Source organism: Ornithodoros turicata, chromosome 2, assembly GCF_037126465.1.
Source record: "Ornithodoros turicata isolate Travis chromosome 2, ASM3712646v1, whole genome shotgun sequence".
Lineage (NCBI taxonomy): Eukaryota > Metazoa > Arthropoda > Arachnida > Ixodida > Argasidae > Ornithodoros > Ornithodoros turicata.
In genome coordinates this window covers 44,999,007-45,015,864 of record NC_088202.1, presented here as the reverse complement: position 1 = coordinate 45,015,864, position 16,858 = coordinate 44,999,007, and the positions used below count along the sequence as shown (strand labels likewise).

General features: G+C 45.2%; 1 protein-coding gene and 1 long non-coding RNA gene across 2 annotated transcripts in view; one reads left to right on the top strand and one right to left on the bottom strand.

The window, feature by feature from the left end:
* Positions 1-16,858, top strand: part of LOC135385347 (hemicentin-2-like) — a 527,311-nt gene that overhangs the window by 300,490 nt on the left and 209,963 nt on the right. The gene's annotated exons all lie outside the window — the stretch shown is intronic.
* Positions 1-16,858, bottom strand: part of LOC135385349 (uncharacterized) — a 279,985-nt gene that overhangs the window by 92,495 nt on the left and 170,632 nt on the right. The window contains exon 4 of the long non-coding RNA XR_010420389.1: positions 8,982-9,049. This is a non-coding gene — a long non-coding RNA (uncharacterized LOC135385349). The remainder of the gene's footprint in view (positions 1-8,981; positions 9,050-16,858) is intronic.

Here is a 16,858-nt window from a genome sequence, read left to right as displayed (position 1 = left end):
GCATTGGCGCCAATGCAAATACAGTGAACCCTCGTTATTATGACCATGGCCGTTCCCGAAAGTTTTGGTCATAATGCGGAATTGTCATATTAACGGGGGGATTTGCAGAGGTTTCACTGCATTGTTCCCCAGGAGCATGGTCGTAAAGCGCGTATGTCAGATTATCGGGGGTCATATTAACGAGGGTTCACTGTACACATTTATACATGCCTTCATATATTCTGCAATGCGCTATCGGGCAGCTTTTATTTGTGCCCGTAAAGGCGGAGTGCATTAAACGCAAAGTAAATTAACGCTACATCTCGCATTTCTTATATTCGAATGGTTTCCCCAAGTGGAAGGTTGGACCGAATACAGCTACTGGGTACGCCGTACCTTGGTCACTTATGTCAGTTTCTCGAAGATCGAAGTGAATCATATGCATTAATACTGTGAGACTATGTACGAGCTTTCAACACGCATCGCATGTCCGACAGGGACGTAGACAAGGTTATACCTAATTTCTCGCTATGCCATTCCCCAATGGCCTGCAATGTCTGTAAAAAGATCACTCTATACCCACACTTGTAAAGGGAGCTTCTGTTCGTTTATACATCTCGTCCTTCACGTTGTTTTGTTCTCTCTATCTCTAAAGTCAGTTTCTTCTCTCCCTCTCTTTTATTCAGCAATTTTACATTTTCAGTTAAAGTAGGAGCCTACTCAGTCAAATGGCCATTTTCTAGTTTCTAACCGTGTCATGTATGCATAAACCTTCCCTACTTCACAGGTAAGCTGCCTCACTTTCATTATAACCTTTCGGGTCACGTGAAACGGGTAGATGCAGTGATACGCAAGCGTTCGTCTTTATTTCCTAGGTTGTGATATTTTTAAAGCATGCCACCATAACGCTGTATGGCGTAATAAGATCGACAACCCTTCGCGTTGTGTCGGTCTTTACTTCATGGGGACAGATCCACCCATCTTGACAAGACTGCCCATTTATCGCAGTCATAACATTTCGTCTATCGACGCACAAAAATATATATATATATTAGCCATAGTTAACTATTTCTTTCGGGAGAGAAACACAGGTCGTCGACATTCTAGGTCTGCATGTTTGTATCTCTAAATATGGCCCATCAGCCTCTTGGGGCCAAGATATCTTCCACGAGCCAGCACGAAAGCAGCGGTGCAAATGAGCAAGTTCAGACCTGGCAATCTCCAAAATGGTTTCCTGGGTGACTTTCCTGTTGGCAGCTCGAGGCGCCGGAGTGAGAAACCTACTAGGGACCAAGTGATAATAGCTTCGACGGAGTTCCCTCATCTGGAAACGGAGGCGAAGACGGTTCATTATACCTCCCGGAGTGGTACTTTCCTCTCGTTCGGAATGCATAAGTGATCTCGACCGCTTGCACAAGTGGTCTTCCCGCTCGGAAAAGCTCTTCCCCCCTCGAAGTGATTCCAGGCGGCGTCGGTTAGAGTGAATTGTATTGAACACCGGTCGAATGTCGCACATTTCCAGCCGCGCTGGCAGGCCACCTTCTCTCTTAACTTTTCTCACTTATACTTCTCTCTCTCTCTTTCTCTTTCGTTCAGTTCAGTTCAGACGGGATACGATAGGATATGTGTATAATACTGGAGTAGACCCTCTCCTTTTTAATGTGACTTTCAAAGCAGCGCGTGAGCTGATTACGATTGATTTTTCATTGAATTGTTTCCTCTTCCTGTCTGCGAAAGTTTCTACATTTCAGTAATTAGTCACGTCTTTCTCGCTTTCTTTTTACGTACTTGAGCAAACTTGGTCTGCAAATGGCACGACTTCTTTTTTTGTTCCTTTATCTTTACGCGGTGAATTTCCACTAGAGATGCCCATTGTGTTTGGCAACAGTTAATTATGCCATGCACGAAGAAAAACTAGCCTAGAGTTTAAACTCTAGGCTAGTTTTACTTCGTGCATGCCACCTTATTGAATATTATATGAACAAAAAGAAATGTATGCATGTGACTTCTAAGAGGAAAGGTTTTCATTTCAATTTCGCTGCTAATTAAGAGTAATGCCTACTCCCAGTTATGTGAAAAGAGTGTCTGGTAACATGTCCAGAAATAAATTAACTTCTCTGAAGTGAAACAACCCAGAAGATTAGAGGAACTCGTCATTATAAGGAGGAGGAGGGGGGGGGGCAAAACACAAGGAAAATAGCTTAAGCTATAGCCGTCGTTAATATGGGACATTCAATAATGGTGGGGAGAAGACCGTTCGTTTTGAGAAGCGCGTCGCAATAGTCCACCTTGATTGCGCTTAACGAGTACAGAGCTCGTTAGCGAGAACTGCCCCGTTATATTGGAAACACTACATCACGCAGTGACTGCTCAGTTTTAGAAGGCGGTTTCGGAACGCAAACATCACTTCGGAGGACATTACCTTGTCTGGCTTAAGGCTGGCAATCGAAGTCTATTCTTCCTTCGCCTTGCGCTCCCTTCAATCGGCGATTGGCAAAGTACTTCAGAATTGTACATAAAGTACCAAGCACCTGACTGAAGTACCTGACTGCACACTTGGCAGATTAAGTACTCGTGTTCAATACAAATTCAGTTTGTGACGTTTGTATCGCTTGACATTTAACCGTTTTGCGTGATAACAGGTGAGCTAGTTGTGTTGCGACTGTGATCTGTAGAAAGCTTTTAGCAAGCATTTTGCCGAAGTGTTATAGCTAAAGAGCCTGGGGGCTTAATCGTTTCACACGTTCAACTTAACGGCACGAGACAGCTGAACGAGTCGTTCAGGCTAACGAAACGAGCAACTTTATCGATGCTTTGCGTGGTCACAATCTGTGCTCCTCGTGAAGCTTCTTCTTTGTGGTTATTTTGCACGTTGCGAGCGCTCACCTGTTGTGATGTCACCGCCCTGAGCGAAGAGCAGGTGGTAGTGGTGGTGGTGGTGGTGATAGGGCTTGCCGTTGTCGGCCTCACGTATGTGGGCAACGTCACGACTCACGCCCTGGGGGAATGTGCGTCCTGGGCCGACTTCTAAGGGAACTGTGCCGACATATGTCTGAAAGCGTCTGAGGAAAACCCAGGAAAAACCCCACACAGCACAGCCGGCACCGGGATTCGAACCCGGGTACCTCCCAGTCTCGACGTGACATGGCCAGCACGCTAACCCACTGAGCCACGGGAGCTGGCGGGAGCCACGGGAGCGAGCGAAGAGCAGGCTGGCAGCAAGGCTGCATCTTCTCTGACCAGTAGGACTGTTTCATTTGTTCCGATAGCTCGCATTCTCGTGCTCTCATACATGCTCATTGCGTTCCAATGTTCGTTCCCAGGCTGGTTCGTCATCTTCTTTTTCTTCCCGTCTCAATACATGGCTCGCTAGTCGTGTGAAAATAATTAACAAACATGTACGTCACTGTAAGGATAATCGTCGAGCTATACGCAAAAAATTGTAAATCATTTTCCCACCCTGACGATGGTGTCGGGTGAGAATGGTCTTAAGTATGATACGAGAACTAGTGTGTGCTGAGTTCTAGTTCACGTGGGAGTCCGAGACCAGAAAGGAAAGACGTAGTGGTATCAGAAGTATCAAAAGAAGGAAGAGGAGGAGGCTGCCAGTTCACCTCAACGTGTACACTTATTTCATTAACTTTATGTAACTTTTTCCTTCAAGCATGGAAGTACAACGCAGAGCCGTACAGTCAGACTTCATAAACAGTGCGAACAGCATTTCTTCCCGGACGGAACAACTTTACAAAATCTATCTGGTCCAGTTGAAAGGCATCCTGACGCCTAAAATAAAATAAATTCGTAGTGCAACAGTTTTCTAGTGAGCTTGAACAGAACGTCAGTGAACTGTTTTAATTCCATGTTAGCACCGGGAAGCAAGAGAATGTTATGAAACTATTCAAGACAATCGACCTCAGAAAATCCACAGAATCCTTTGCTCTTCCTTTCATTGCTACATCAACACTATGTCCGCAATGTACTATTAAAGAGAACAATTCGAACACTACTATATGCATCCATTTCGCCTTTGTTGTTCATCACAACACCCGTAACTATCAAGACGGAGTGAAGTACACGGTCACAAGTCCTCATAAACGGTGCGGAGAGCGTTTCTTGGCGGACGGAAGAACTTTACAGAATCTGTCTCGTCCAGTTGAAAAGCATCCTGACGCCATCACGTCCATGGGGCACAGTTAGCAGCTTGTGTGATCGCACAAGCGAAGAATCACTCCGCCATCTTTCTTGGGGAGCTTCAACGTCAGCGAGTCATTCCGAGTAACGAAACGAAGAAACTTATCGACGCCCTGCCGTGGCACAATCTCTGCTCCTCGTTTAGCTTCTTCGTTGAGGCTATCGTGCTCGTAACGAGCCGTTACGTGTTGTGATGTCACCGCCCTGAACGAACTACAGCTGCCAACGAGGCTGCAATCTTGTCGACCAATGAGGTTATTTAATTTTGTTTGGATAGCTCGCATGGCTTGTCTATGGTTTGTCTATGGCTTGTCGTTGTCACTTCTTCGTCTTCTTCCTCGCCTTCATCTGCATCTTCTCGAGAATATCCCACAGCCCTCATGTAACCACTGGAGTAAAGACGATGAAAGGGGGAGCATGTCATTTTGTACACAGTCGTGGAGCAATACATGTTCGTTTCTGCAGAAATTCCGTTTCTGCAAATCTCCAAATGAAGATGTTTCACATTCTAACGAGTGGGTAGACCCACTCGTTAGTCAAACGATCTAATTTGATCATAACTGGACCGAGAGATTACGCCCTTGTCACTTTAACGAAAAGAGCGCGTCATACACCACGTGCTCGAGCTCCCGAGTGCCTCGCGCCTCGTTAGATCATGAGCCATGTAGGCGATGAAGCCTGTGAGCACGTGAACACATTCGTTAGACAGACGACACCGTCGGTCGTTACGCGAGCAAGAGATTACGCCTTTGTCCCGTTAACGAAAAAAGCGCGTCACGTGAAGCGTGTCACGTGTTCGTGTTAATGAGAGCTCCGCCCCTCGTTGGCTCGCGAACGATGGAAGTGATTAAGCCCCCTGGGTAGTTTACAGCTGACTTGTGAACATAAATTGAAAGAAATTATACAATTTCCATTTACATACGTACAGGGAGTCAGTGCTGCTGGTGCAAATTATTACTTCTCAACCCAGCCATCTGCCTAATGTGCAGCGTTTTCATGCTACTCTTTCAATGAAGAAGGCACGCTCCCAGACAAAAGATACACTAGCCAACAGCTATTAAATATTTCCGAGCACTTCCCACTGCGTTCGGACAGACAGGCATTTTATAACAAAAGTAGAAAAAGAAATGAATAGAATAGGGGTGGGGGTGCAATTCAATTGCGGCCCCCATATCATTTCTGCACGGGCAGTGCTCGCATTTTCGCGCATTTCTCACGCATATTCCCATTTTTCACAACATTCGTTGTATCGATTTCCTCGTACTTAGGTCGTTTGGGATTCCACTTTTTATTACAGCACACAGACCCATACTACGTGAACTCCCCTGGTGATATTCATCGGCTGATCTTTTGTTCACTTTGTACCTCCTTTCCATTCCTTAATTATTACAAAACGGGATGACTGGGGTAGCCAGGCCCACCTTCTCGCGATATTATTATTATTGTATTTTATTTATTTATTTTTCCTGTCGTCGTCCTCTCCGAAGTCGGTTCGATACGGATGTTCTAAGGACAAAGCGATCAACCAAACAATGACAGCACCACACATCACCAAAACCAAGAAAATTTCGGACGCAGCCGTCGGCTGGGAAAGTGATACCAATTTGTTCTGGTATCATGAGGGCTCGATACTTGAGCACTACACTGGTGAAAAGCAACGTAGTTACGAGCGAAATCTAGTGTTAAAGGGACTGAAAAGGGAAACATAACCCCCATATTTTTGCTCACTGTCGTGCACATCATTGCTTGATAAGACACAGAAAGCATTACTTCTCAATTCGGCATATTTTTTACGTATAAATATTTTGAAGATTGCCGGAACATGGACGGTGCTACCAACGAACGGCGAAAAAGAGCAACTTTGGTTTCGGGATTGGGATTGGTCAACCCTTACCACAAGAGAGTTAATTTTCTAGAGAACAAAGTTGACGCACATTATCTTGCAGCTAAACGCCATTTTAAAAATGACGCTCACTTCCATAGTTTCTACGTTAATAAAGCATTCAGCTACTTCGCCGCTACGAGCTACGATTCGCCGCGCCACCTGCAAGGTCGTCTGTGTTATCGCGTTTATTGTTTACGTCGTGGGTGGTTATGTTGGTCGCGCGAAGCAGAAAGTGGAAGTGAATGACATGCTCGTGGCTGATGTGTTACGTACTCGAGAGACCTACATATGCCTGTTGTAGTTTTGGTGTTCGGGGATGCAAAAATCATGTTCCTTCACCTTCGTCGGCGGGCGTTTTTTACCACAAGATTCTACAGTGCGCGAAAAGGAATGTGGTTCGAAACACTCGGCTATTAGGTGCGGCAGTCGTGTCGTGTGTGCTGAGCTCATTTTGCTGCCGATGACTACGAGGATGCCGTAGAAGGCCAATTGCGAAGACGTCCGAAGCAAACTGCCGTTCAGTAACCAGTGACATTGCTTCACCGAGGTGACGAGTTCAACACAACGCCTAGGTATGTACAGGCGTCACACATGAATAAATTATAATATAGCGATGACGTATTCCATTTAACTTATGTTATCCTACGTGTCCCGTACTCAACATTGTCAACATCAACAATAATTTAATTTTAGGGGCCTTCCAGTGTTGAAGTGGCGCAAGACTGCTTCGTGTGTGTGATCCAGGCACTCAAGTTGACATGACAGAAATAGCTGAAAGCAGGTATGCAAAGTCCACAGTTGGAAGTACTAGATTTGTTACGTGTTGCAGACTTTGTGACATTTTTGGAGTCTTTGGACAGGTGCAGAACATTAGCATGACGTCATCAGTAGGAGAAGAAACCGATGAGAACTACTAGCTTGTTTGAAGGGTAGAATAATACTTGCTGTTGAGGTGTAGTTATGACTAAGGAACGCTAATTAATTTTCTAGAGACACATCCTCTTCACTTCAATGGCCAGTGAAACAGCGAAAGTTCATTTTCTTTAAAGCCCCACTACTGGAATTGTTCAATGTGTGTCACAGCTGCAGTGAGTGATGCAAGGTTACCACATCATATTGGTCCTACATTTGCAGAGTTCCCCTATCTCGGACGCAACTGTCATTTCTCTTTATTGCTTTCCCGATGCTACCTTCTCAGAGATTAATGTGGTTCCCCGTGCATTGCATTGATTTTCTACTCATGCTTTCGGTTTCTTGTTCTGTTGAATAAATCTTCAATCGAGAGTTTGCAGCCATCACGCAGTCTACTGTGTTTGCCCCTCATCTATATTGATATGCTATAACGGTATAGCACATCAACATGCCAACAACCAACCAACAACAACCAAACAACCTTGCCTATTCCTACTTTTGGATGGAAACTACACGATGTGGTCACATCCACATATATATAATTTTAGTCGACGGAGATTTGCTGTTTTTGTACAACCTTCATTGTACATTTCTTTTGTCTCACTTAGCACGCCTGAAGAAAAGTTCTCATCTTCATCAAGATGACAGGTTATTGTTGGATCTGCAGCATTATTGTTCCTGTAGTCTTTTCACCAACTAAGGATACAAAATTGCACAAATGGTAAAATATAACTAGCTTGTTAAATTCAAAAGGGAAAGACGAAACTGTTTATGCTTCTCTTTTTTATTTTGTTGCAGGTTTTACAACTCTATCAAGTATGTCAAAACATCAGAGGGCAGGAAGTCCTACTCTGTTTCCTAAATCCCTGGACAATAAAAAAGAAAAATATAGTTTGAGTTGCGACCAAATGTTCCATCTGCTCTTATATTATATTTCAATTAAATGTTACCATGCGTTTGTCGTGTACACTGAAGCCAGTTTCCCTGGACATGCATTCATCGAAAATTCTATTACAGAAAAACTACGGCGATTTCAGCGGCGTTCTTTGATATTTGAGCTTTTGAAGGTTCAAGCTTTTCGCTGAACATAAAGTTTCGATAGGTTTATATTAACTTTTCGGTCCCTTTATGCTCCAACGTATTCACCTGAAACCTCCAGTTCGCTAGAAACACGGAGTTGTCTTTTGTCGCATCTGGTGTACCAACATTTCATCCAGCACATGGCATATGTAAAGCCGTCTCATTTAGGAGTGTTCTATTTTCAGTAACGATATGCATAGACAAGGGCAGAGAGACAGGGGTGTCATGGCTGGAACAGTCTACATCGCTGACATAAGTGGGAGGAAAAGGGGATTAAAAAGAAACAACAGAGGCAAACCCCGACATCTCCTTTCGAAATGAGTTGGGACTGTCGCGGCAAACTCCGACATCCTCAGAAAAAAATGGGAGAAAAAGGTAGGCAGATGGTAGGAGACATTCGCGTTTCTGTAATGATCATGACAGAACGGAAGAAAAATGACACGTCCTACGGTAACTTCTTTCGCAGGGGAACATTTATGACTCGAAAAAAAATGAAGCTACAATGTGTTAAAAAGTGTAGAAGGACATCGCTTTTCACGGTATCAGCTTCCGCTGTCGTTTTTTACGTTGCTCAGCGAGGAGGGTCTACATCGCAATTTATCTGTCGTCTTTTGGTAGGTGCATTATGAAGGGGAGATGCTTGACACGCGTGAAGCAGGTATTATATGCTAAAGTGCGCTTCACCGAAGGCGAGCTGCAAACGTCTGCGAAGGGTTGGGTGAACCAGAATCGCAGCGAGAGACAGCGCCGCGATTTCGCAGTACAATCCCTCATGGGCTGTGTTTGCCGCGCAGGCAGGAGCGTCAGAACGAGATATCTAAGGGTTGGCTTCAACTTTTGACGAGTCATTTATACGTTGGCTTTACTTTGTACATTTGCACCGCGATGATCTATCGAGTCAACCAATGTCAGAAGGTACATTCGTGCAACTTACCAGTCTAGAAATGGGGCAGTGCAGCAGGTGATCCGTCCAGTCTTGCACCAACGTCACCGAACAGAACACTAAAAGACAAGAAAAAATATTCAGCTGATGATTCGTCGCTTTCGACCCGTGTAGTTTCGCATGTGCATGTAGGTAACTCAGAAGGCACATACATGCAAGGAGCTAACTAGCCGCAAGTTATCCCAGCCTGCCGCGTGTGCCTTCAATGGTCCCTACTGTGTGTTTGGCAGGCTGTTTCGTATAGTCTTGTTCCATAGGTGGGGAGTAACGCGTTACAAAGTAGTGCGTTACCGGTAACGCGTTACATTCGAATACTGAAATATGGTAACGCATTACATTTGGGAGAAAAGTAATGAGTAACGTAACGTCATTACATTTTTAACAACTAACGCGTAACGGCGTTATGCGTTACTGCGTGTTCGGGAACTTGAAAGCTTGAGCGAGAACCGTGCCTGCAGAATCCCGGAAAAATCCCCGATTTTTTCTATTCATCTTCAACAATGACAAGAAGGTCACATCGACACCCACGAAGAACGCAAAAGAAGAGTTATTGACCGACCCTGGTTGAGATGTCACCTGTGTTTACCACCTCTATTTTTCACTAACTCTGGTATTTTTTCGGACAGAATGGAGAAAGAGTGGCAGAAAAATAGCCTCTACCCTCTGAACAAGTAACAAAGTACCAAGGGCTGGCTTGGCTGTTTGGATTTGTACTGTATGAGATAAAAGGTCCCCGTCCCTATCAACCTTGATAAGGGGCACTCACTGGTCATTAGGCGTCCGCTCAGCCCAACGATGAAAATTTTGAACATCAACTACTTCTGCGTTGCAATAAATCGTACATGTAAGTTGTGTTCATGCGTGACCCTTGTTTGTGCCCAACATTGCTTTTATTGATTTGCGGAATTCACTTATGTGACTCAACCAAAAATGGTACGTATTGTAAGGACAACTGGTGAAGTAATGCAAAAGTAACGGCATTACTTATCAGAAGTAACGGCGTTAGTACCGCGTTACCTACTACCGCAACAGTAACGAATAACGAAACGCGTTACTTTTCGAAAAAGTAGTGAGTAACGGTAGCGCACTACAAAATATAAGTAACTTCCCCACCTATGTCTTGTTCGTGACGATGCCCACACGCCACCGCCAACAGGCTGATTTCGACATTACCCCCTTTCCCCTTAGTACGTACTTAACCCTACACAAGCTCCCCTACGAAACGTCATCTACCGAGTCCCAGCTCTTCGCCATACTGACCGCGTTGAACCACATAGCGTGATCAGCGCCTGGCGCTTGGACTGTGGTCACGGACAGTAAGGCGGCGCTTGAAGTTCTAGCAAATTACTGTTCCAGAACAATCGACGGCCTAGACACCATGATAGTCGCAACATACAACCGACTTCTGTTCTCGGGACATAGCCTGTGTTTCCAATGGGTACCCAGTCACACCGGCCTTCACAGAAACACCCGCGCAGGCGCCTTAGCACGTCGGGCACATGGGGACGTCACCTATAATAACTGTCTCCTACCACATTCGGTCTCAGCATGTCGGTTACAGACACAGCGACTCAGTCATAGCGGTACTCGGCAGTTTCAAGAGGACGCTGTCCGACTGAACGACCATCTCCGGTCTATCGACCCGTCGATGGATTTCGTTGCCACACACCACTGCTCGCGTCAAGAAGCGTCCATTATACACCGACTGCGACTTAATGCCGCCAGGACACCTCTGCTTCTCTGTAAAATGGGTCTTCTCCAGTCGCCCAAATGCCCCACTTGCGCTGTTGAAGCTGATATGCAACATCTTCTCCTCGACTGTCACAGATTCAACACCCCTCGAGCCACGGTCAGACGACGCCTACTGATGATGATGATGATGATGATTGAAAGAAAAAAATGGGGATTGTAGCCCTCATCACGAGGGCCGGCAACCCCAGATCACCTAAGGAAAGGAATGCCAGACACATCCACCCACACCCACTGGAGATGTCGCGAGCGGCGACGAACGCCACAGTCAGGGTCATGGCCCGTCTAACAGCTTGGTGTCCCTTAAAAACTGTGTAACTGCTCGCAAAGCTGGCAGTTGAGTGCTCGTTGGCCATGGGCCCAGCACCTTCTGCACTCCGAAGGGTCGATTGTCAACCCGGCCTAACGCGGCTACAAGTCTGTCACGACACTCAGAGTATCTTGGGCACATAACTATAATATGTTCGACGTCTTCGATACAGCCACAGACTGGACAATTAGGAGAGTCCGCCTTCCCAAGCCTGTACAGGGGTATTGCACTGTATGGTACATTGAGCCGGAGCCTGTAAAACAATGACGTAAGCTGCCGTGGCATGGATGTTGGGAGGACCAGGGCTAGTTCGGGGTCAACCCGGTGCAGAAGGGAAGATCCAGCCTCGCCACAAAACCATTGATCTTTTGACAGCTTATGGCTCAGAGACTTTAAGGCACTCTTGGCGCCCGCCTTCGTGAAGTAAACACTGCGGAATGTACTATTTCCAGGTGTTTTCCTGGCGTTGTGATCGGCCGCATCATGTCCGGTGATCCCACAGTGGCCAGGTATCCACCGGAAAATCACGTCATGGCCAGCGATCACTGCTTTTTGGTGCGCTACTAGTATGTCATTCAGTACAGGAGCTGAGAGGTGGTGTGTACCCGGTGTCATAAGGGTCTGTAAAGCGGCTTTAGAATCACAGAAAATCACCCATTTTCCCTGGGAAGGCGCGCACGAGATATGCTCTATGGCTAGAAGAAGAGCGTGTAGCTCTGCTGCTGTCGATGAAGTACGAATTATCTCTCTTATTAATTGCTTCAACAAGGTGGTGCCAATGATGCCGCGTTGACAGTCGGATGAAGTGACGAAGTGATTCCTGAACTGTTAGAGCTGGTATCGGAGGTTCCTTCGCTTCTGCAACTGTCATGTTGGCGTACTCCCTGCCACTTCTACAAGGCCTGTGTCCCACCTTAGAATCTATCCTCGCGAGTGTGGTTGCCAAGAGCCTAAAAGTGTGCTTGGGGGTTCATCGGTCAGCTTCTAACGACGCCTACTCGAGCTGCGGTGCACAGACCTTTCTTTGGCCACTCTGCTCGGCCCAGTACGACATCACACACAGCGGTCTGTGACCAAAGCAGTTTTGACTTTCTTGAGCGATTCAGGTCTTATGAACAGCCTGTGAACTCCAGTCGTGCAATCTCATTCTTCAATGCCCCACTCTCACCCTCAACGCATTAACCTCATGCTTTTCTTTTAAAGTCATCTTCTGTAATCCATCTCATCATTCATTCACCATTTGTTAGTTTAGCCTTTATTTCCTTTTTCCTTTTCTTTTTTATTTATCTTATTCTGCATTCATTTATTTTCTTTCTTTTCGGAATAGCAAGCCGACGTCCCGTTTGGCTGACATTTCCCCCGTTTTTTTTCCTTTCGTCTAACAAATATATCCCCTCCCCTAGTCAGGTACATTACGTTGTTCTAGTGTCTCTTTTCTTCTTTATTTCTTTCCTTTTCCTTTTTTTTCTTTTCCGTGTTTCTTTTTTTTTCGTTTTTTTGGAATAGCAAGTCGCCTCTTTGCCTTGCTAACTGCTCCTTTCTTGTTTTTTTTCTTAATAAACATATACCCCCCCCCTCCCCATGATTTCGTAATTTCCTAAGTACCATAATTTCATAGGTGGTTGTATCGATGACTTTATAATGTTGGGCTGCAGGTTCGCTTCCACAACACTCATCTCACATGCGAGAATTTGCATGATAGGCATAAATAACACAGCAGAACCTTCTTTTAAAAATCTACTTCCGATGTAACCGATACAAAGCGACAGCAACAAAGAACGGGCAGGTTGCAGGTGACATACGAAATGGTTTTCTTTTGTTTTCTCGAGACAAAAGTACACCGGCCTATGTTTTCTTTCCATATGTCATGTGCTCTGAACAAATGTATATCAACGAAGAAGGAGGAGAAGCATTTTGTAGCTCTCATGCTACAGTGCCACAGAATGCGTATTGCAGCGTGACCAAGCATGCGCGCGGACCTTACAAGAAAATCGCGCATTCGAAATCGGAAGCCTTTTTCTCGTCGTTAAATGAACCGAAGCTGCTGTCGCCGCTATAAAATGAGTACGATATTTTTATTTACACGGTTTCAGCTTACTCCCGCGAAGTGCCGTTAAATTTCATTCTTCTTTCCAGCTTGCGAAAGAGTGCTTTATGCTCCTGAGCTGTGGTATTCTCTTATCTTCGCGAACGCTTCTACTATCAGTTCCTCTCAAGATAGACAAGGGAATAAAAGATGAACCGGAGCGGACTCTTACACTTATACTGAACACGCGGAGAAGATACGGAACTCTTTCTTTTGAGACACGCCTCTGCATCGGCAATATTATGCGCATTTATGTATGAGGCTTATCGCAAAAAGGTATAGACCGTTCGCTGTGGACACGATTTCAAAAGCGAGAATATAAGGGCTTTATTGAAGAAACGAAGAGCTCGCAGCATACACCAGCGTGTTGCTGTTACTGGCGTCCAAACGACTGCTCAGGCGCACGGTGTCTTCGCCGGAGTTTCTTTCCTTTTTCTTTCTTTCTTTCTTTTTTTTTTTTTATAGCATCGTCTTGCTTCCTCGACTGAGCTCACAGCGTTTTGTCTCCTTTTGAAAACAGGAGTTGCTTGTTTCGACCCATCTTCAACACTTGAGTTTCTTATTTTATCTGATGAGGAAGACTGGTATTGATTCTCCCGGGGGAAAAAAAGGTAGAAGAAATAAACAAAGATGTGGGATGGATTCTAGGCGTTGGTAAGACTTTTTTCGTTCTGCGTCCTTTAATGGCGATTAAGAGGAAGGTAGTACTTTTTTTCCATCAGACGAAACAGGGTCTGGAATGTGACCGGACGTGAGCTTTCGGGAAATGAGGTTTGGAAGCAGTTCGCAGGCCTTTAGCTAGGTTTTGCGCAATATAATGCATTAAAGTGGAATCAGTTCAAATTGAAAAACTGTTGTGCAAGCACCGTTCTTTCCTTTTTCGCAGCGAAGCCGAGAGAGAAAAGCAAATTCTAGGAAGGGACGGTACGGACTTGAAAATAACGTACTCAGATGAAAGGCGGAAACGGAAGACGAAAGTATTCTTACGCGACAAAACTTTTCCTCGTAAACTGTCTATTCCGGTATGACTCTCGTTGCTGTTGAGCAGATGGAATGCGTCGATAAATCCCTTTTACACATACTCATCGGTAACTTTAGCTCACTCGCAAACGAAACATTCCTTCCGTACCTCAAGCAGGAGCCGGTACTTTAGTGTGCGCACCGCGGAATGCACGGCTATCTAACAATATTTCCCCAGAGTTTTGGGGAAGTGAGGATTATCCCGCTGTGCCGTCAGTGTAGTCTGTGCGACCCGTAGATTATCCCCCTTTTGCAATGAAGGTTGTATCACTATCAAGGGATTATAAACAGTCTCAAATTTTTATATCCATCGACATTGCGCACCTAGATGCGAACGCACCTGTGCAGAACGCCAAACGCACATGGAGCTTAGCCCGTGTCAATAATCCTCAGAGCCAACCCGTGACAGGAACTACCGAACGTTTAGCCCACGACGGAATCTCTAATACTTATCACGTTCTGTTTCTGGCATGTTATCCACAGAAACCAACGGGCTCCAGCCAGTAATTAAGTTAGGCGAAAGCTCCCGAGAAAATATTTATCTGGCCCGAAACACGCGTTCTATCGCGTAATTCCATTGCCGCAGTTACAAAAATACCCGGGTTTAGGTTCATAAGCCGCTTTTGAGTCGTCTTTCGGTTCCTTTCTTTCTTTTTCGTTTTGGTAGGCTTAGAGGAGCTGCTGTTCCTTTACATGAATCTTGATCGGGCGAGGATGGTATGTCCATGGAGTGTCATACCTGCTGGGGAGCTTTTCAACCGGTAGCATCGTTACACAACCATGCCCATAAGTCGGCCGTTGGTACGCTGACACGTGGCAGCAGTGGCGGCGTCTACGGGCCGTTACGTCACTTCTCCCCATCAGACGTGAAGCGGCGCTTTCGGTTGTGGTCGGCGTCCATAGAACGAAGAGGAGTATGAGAACGTCACGCGGATAAGGGACCAGTGTTGCCAAATTTGGGGGAAAGCTGGGAAGGGTAACGGTAATGGCAATGGAAACAGAAACGGTATATTACCGAAATTGGAGATGCTAACAATAACGGAAACGCATACCACGGTCCTCCATTACCGGCAACGAATTTATCGTCCGGTATTGAATTCGGGTAATGACTGTTCCTGTTGTGCGATGACATTTGAGTGACTTTGCATTTTTTTTTTATGACTCCATTTCCTGTAATGCTCTAAATACTACACGAAAGAATGGAAGGAAAGCGTGATATTGGATCTCGAGGGTGCATCCGTTGCTTACCTCTTCCCAGTCCTCATAACTCCATGACATCAACACATGACTATACTCCACTATATCACGAGGATGACAGCCTACTATTTAGATAGATACTTATTCTGTATTTTGTTCTTTTTTTTTTTAATTTCACCGTGGCCATGACAGTATTATTTACTACTGAGAGCGTCTGCTTATGAATGACAGGCTTATCGCAAAAATGTATAGACCGTTCGCTGTGGACACGATTTCACAAGCGAGAATATAAGGGTTTTATTGAAGAAACGAAGAGCACGCAGCATACACCAGCGTGTTGCTGTTACTGGCGTCCAAGCGACTGCTCAGGCGCACGGTGTCTTCGCGGAGTTTCTTTCCTGTTTCATTTTTTTTTTTTTTTTTCTGAAAACATCGTCTGGCTTCCTCGACTGAGCTCGCAGCGTTTTGTCTCCTTTTGAAAACAGGAGTTGCTTGTTTCGACCCATCTTCAACACTTGAGTTTCTTATTTTATCTGGTGAGGAAGACTGGTATTGATTCCCCCGGGGGAAAAAAGGTAGAAGAAGAAATAAACAAAAATGTGGGATGGATTCTAGGCGTTGGTAAGACTTTTTTCGTTCTGCATCCTTTAATGGCGATTAAGAGGAAGGTAGTACTTTTTTTCCATCAGACGAAATCTGGTCTGGAATGTGACCGGACGTGTGCTTTCGGGAAACGAGGTTTGGAAGCAGTTCGCAGGCCTTTAGCTACGTTTTGCGCAATATAATGCATTAAAGTGGAATCAGTTCAAATTGAAAAACTGTTGTGTAAGCACCGCTCTTTCCTTTTTCGCAGCGAAGCCGAGAGAGAAAAGCACTAGGAAGGGACGGTACGGACTTCAAAATAACGTACTCTAGATGAAAGACGGAAACGGAAGACGAAAGTATTCTTACGCGACAAAACTTTTCCTCGTAAACTGGCTATTCCGGTATGACTCTCGTCGATACAACGAAGAGGATGAGAACGACACGCGGATAAGGGACCAGGGTTGCCAAATTTGGGGAAATGCAGGGAAGGGTAACGGTAATGGTAAAGGAAACAGAAACGGTATATTACCGAAATTGGAGGTGGTAACAATAACGGAAACGGAAACGCATACCACGGTCCTCCATTACCGGAAACGAGTTTATCGTCCGGTGTTGAATACGGGTAATGACTATTCCTGTTGTGCGATGACATTTGAGTGACTTTTCTTTTTTTTTTTTTTTTTTGATGACTCCATTCCCTGCAATGCTCTAAATACTACACGAAAGCATGGAAGGAAAGCGTCATATTGGATCTCGAGGGTGCATCCGTCGCTTACCTCTTGCTTCTTAACATTCTCTTCCCAGTCCTCATAACTCCATGACATCAACACATGACTATACTCCACCATAGCACGAGAATGACAGCCTACTATTTAGATACTTATTCTGTATTTTGTTCTTTTTTTTTTAATTTCACCGTGG